Source organism: Sesamum indicum, linkage group LG15 (assembly GCF_000512975.1).
Source record: "Sesamum indicum cultivar Zhongzhi No. 13 linkage group LG15, S_indicum_v1.0, whole genome shotgun sequence".
Lineage (NCBI taxonomy): Eukaryota > Viridiplantae > Streptophyta > Magnoliopsida > Lamiales > Pedaliaceae > Sesamum > Sesamum indicum.
Window position 1 is genome coordinate 9,582,935 of NC_026159.1, and position 4,249 is coordinate 9,587,183.

Sequence of the window (4,249 nt, forward strand, 5' to 3'; positions counted from 1 at the left end):
TCATCCACCTCATCCAATTTTTTTTAAAATTTTTTATTTTATAAAAAATAAAACAAGAATAAAATTGATAATTCTAGATTTTTACCTAAAAGTTACATAATTTAATTAAATATCAAGGGTTAATTTATAATTAATCAACGAGACAACAACTACTATTAAAGTCCCGTGCTTTACATACTAAGCATATTTAGTCCCTTAATCTATATTATTATAAAAGAAAACTCTATTAAATCGTACCAATTTTTAAATATTCAAATTTATCCTTTAACCCATTTTTTCCCAACAAATTTATTAATTTGTTGGTATTTGTATTACTTTAATTATATGAGCTTACTGTAATAATATTTATCGTTGTCAGTCATATTAATGCATTAATTAAATTAAAGTATTATTTTCTCGAAATGAGTTAATATAATTTATTTATTGTTATTAATAAGAAAACACATAACATTTCAAATTGTTTGAATTGTTCTTAATAATCATTTTTTTCTTAAAAATTAATTAAATTAGATTATGAGGGTAATTATGGAGAACAATATATATATAAAAAAAAAAATATATGACTGCAATTGTTGAGAGTGGGATTTGAACCCACGCCCTTTCGGACCAGAACCTTAATCTGGCGCCTTAGACCAACTCGGCCATCTCAACAACTGTGGCTCTCTATGAGTTATTACTAAATTTATCTGTTACATACACTTCACTTGAAAAACATTTGAAAGTTAGACCTACAGGCATCACTTAAAGCCCGTTTGTCGAAAGTCGCGTTTACGCGTTTTTATCGATTGGGTGCACCTCTAGCAATTCTTTCATTGTTTGCGTTTTTGGTTTGTAGGCGCGCCACGCCTTTATTAGTTATAACAACTTTTCGATTTGTATTTAGCAGTTAACGTATTTCGTTTTTCTACGACTTCTTGTTAGGTAGTGGTTAGTTAGGAGCTGTTAGGCAGCTATTCCAGTTAAGCTCCTCGTCTATATCTAAGAGCTTTCTAGCACTGCACAACCAATCAATTTTTAATAGGGTAAATTACAATATCTCTTTTGAAATTTGACATAATTACAAATGTCTTCTCGTTGTTTCAGAAATTATAAATACTCCTCTGATTTTAATGTCCATCTAACAATTAGCACATCCTATTAGGTTTCGATCCAATTTTTTACGGTGAAACTGACTTAAATTCCCTTTTGAATTATAAATTACAATTTTCTACAATATTTTATGAACTATATTCCCTCCAATTAATTATTTTACCCACCCTAAAAAAAAAATTATATATCTTTTTTTTAATTTTTTAAAAATTCAATAAGAGTAAAATAATAATGTCCACTTTATCGTATAGGGGCTACATAATTATTTTTCATTTAAAGGGGTAATTGTACTTTTTCGAACAACGTGGCTAACGACCTGGCCCAACAATCAGCCAAATAAAACAGTAATCAAAAATGAAAAATACAGAGCATAAAATGTAGTACATATAAACACGATTTATCCTACAGATCAAACTGACGCCATGGCTGATTATCATCAACCTAATCAGTCTTCTCCTACAGCTTAAATGATGTAACCTGTTGATCATCTGACACAAAGATGGGTTTATAGTTCATTGCTTCTATTTGCTTCGTAGCAGATGCTGTGGTGTAGTGGTTATCACGTTAGTCTTACACACTAAAGGTCCCCAGTTCGATCCTGGGCAGCATCATTGTTGTGCCCTTCATTCCTCCCTTTCTCCACTCCTATACCCCCACACACACAACTCTCAGTTTTTAGTCAAAAACTTGTAATGATATTCTTATTATTTCAAATTATTTAATAATTTATTTTATATATTTATGTGATCTTTTTATTTCACATTACAGCTTATAATCTTGAAGATGATGAAATTATAAATTGTCTCTCAACAAATATAGAGAATTTGATTGCACGGTTTGGTATTTATTTAAGATGAGGATTCAAAAATTTTATGAATTATTTTGATAAAATGTAGTAATTATTTTGATAAAATGTAGTATTTCGTAGATACTTAGTAGATTTTCTTTATTTTATAATTTAGCAAATGAATCTTACTGCGCATAGTCATTAGTTAGAAATAACGTGTGATACAAGTAGTAGTTATCTTTTCAATAATTCAAATACTGTTCTTTTTTCTTTCATTGTGTAAAATATTTGAAATCTTTATATTCAAATTAATAAAATAGTTTATACTAATTCGACCCAACCCATTTTGGACACATTCATTGGAACCCATTTTGAACCCGATCCATTTTTAACCTGACCCAAATCCAATCAAACTCGACCATTTGCTACCCCTACTTCTAGGATTAATTATGTTTTTATTATTAAAAATAAATAAATTATATAATATAAATATAACGAGTCGCAAATCGAATAAAAATATCTTTTTTAAAAAAATTGATCAAGTTGTAGATTGGAACTGCGACTTGAAGTCGCGGTTTTGAAGTGAAGTCGCGGTTCCAATCCACGACATGAGTACAATTCACAAATTGTGAATTGTATCAATTTTTTTTGTTTACTTTTATTTTTTATAAATTAATTATATTTAATTAATTTTTAAAATTATATTAATTTTTAAAAATACAAATATAATAGTATATATTATTCTATACAATTCTAAAAAAGTACAATGAACTATATTGATAAGTTTGCAATAGTATTGGAACCCTTCGATTGAAACTTGAGGCCAGATTCAGAATTTAGAAAAAATGCAAATAAATCATGTGATATTATAAATGTATAAATTATTATCTTATAAAAAAATTAGCAATTTACTTTCATTTATTTTTTAAAATATGAAGAGATAAATTGCTAATTTTTTTATCACAAAAAATAATTTTACTTATTAACAATATAAATTGCATTAAAATCCATAATTTAAGTCACATCAACCTTGAACGACTAAGATAATTTATTTTGATGCTTAAATCAATAAAGCATTTGATGAAATATAATGACAAACTTAAGTAGAAACATGAGATTGGGATGGAAGAAATTGTGTAAATCAAAATTGAAAATTCATGAGGAAAATGTTAGAAATGAAGAGAAACTGAGGAACATTCTTGTGTGAGTAAGCTTAATTAACTTAGGTATTTTGTTGACTTACTTAAATCCTTATTACCAAGAGCAGGTTTTAAAAGATTTAATGATCAGTTGGACGTGGTTAAGATATCTCTAAAATTCTTAAAATACCTATGTTTTAAGGATAATGCTTATCCAGCTATTGGGGTTATTCTCTAAACTATATGCCGACAACAAGAGATTCTACCTGGTCAATTGAGAATATAGGGGTGCCAGTTACTTGTTTCTATCAAATCGAATCCAATTGACTACGATGTCTATGTTGGCACCCTTTTAGAGTAATGTGGCCCATGATGTATAAAATGTGATTGACGTGTCAACCTTGCTATACAGTACTGGACTACATAGGGACGGTAACGTGCTCGTGTTGGACCCAAACCCCCCCCCCCTATTGGGGCGAGTTTTGAAACTTTAAACATGTCATAGAATGGGTTTGTATTTTAGTTGTTTTGGACCTAAATCCGCCTAATTTTTTTTATATATATACTTATATAAAATATTTGCTTACTTATACAGCAAGTATGTATAGTTTTATTTTGCTTACATATATATAATACATAAACTTAATATTTTTATAAATTAAAACAGTGATATAAATAGTTCATTTTTGTGTTTATATAACACATATTCTAAATTTTTTAGTCTTTCAATGCCCACAACATGCACATATATGAATTTACCAAAAAAATATTAATCTTTCAATTATATTTTGTTTCACATTCATAAAGCTATGGTATTATTATCTTTTATAAAATATTATTTTTTCATATTTTAAAAATATTAACTGGGTCCAACCCAGAAGGTTTTGGATCCAAAACTTTCTTGGCGGGATAGGTCCCGAGTTTTAACAAACCCACCTTGTTCATCTCTTCCAAAACTTTCTTGGCGGGATAGGTCCCGAGTTTTAACAAATCCATCTTGTTCATCTCTAACCGAGCATGCCGTTACATGCCCTATTTTTTCGTATTGCAATGTCAATAGGGTGGTAATACTAGGTTATATTAATCTGTTATTTTTGTTGTTTATTAATTGTACTTAGACCGATACGATTCTGCGACTGAGTAAATAGAGTCCTGACTCCTAAGCTTGAATTTGTGACGGATTTGGTCATTAAACTTGAAAAATTATTTCTCACTATGGTCTCTAATTGTTAAA

General features: G+C 28.7%; 2 non-coding genes across 2 annotated transcripts; one reads left to right on the forward strand and one right to left on the reverse strand.

Annotated features, from left to right (window-relative positions):
- TRNAL-AAG lies at positions 571-651 on the reverse strand. Its single transcript has one exon. It is a non-coding gene; the product is annotated as a tRNA-Leu (tRNA).
- TRNAV-UAC lies at positions 1,628-1,700 on the forward strand. Its single transcript has one exon. It is a non-coding gene; the product is annotated as a tRNA-Val (tRNA).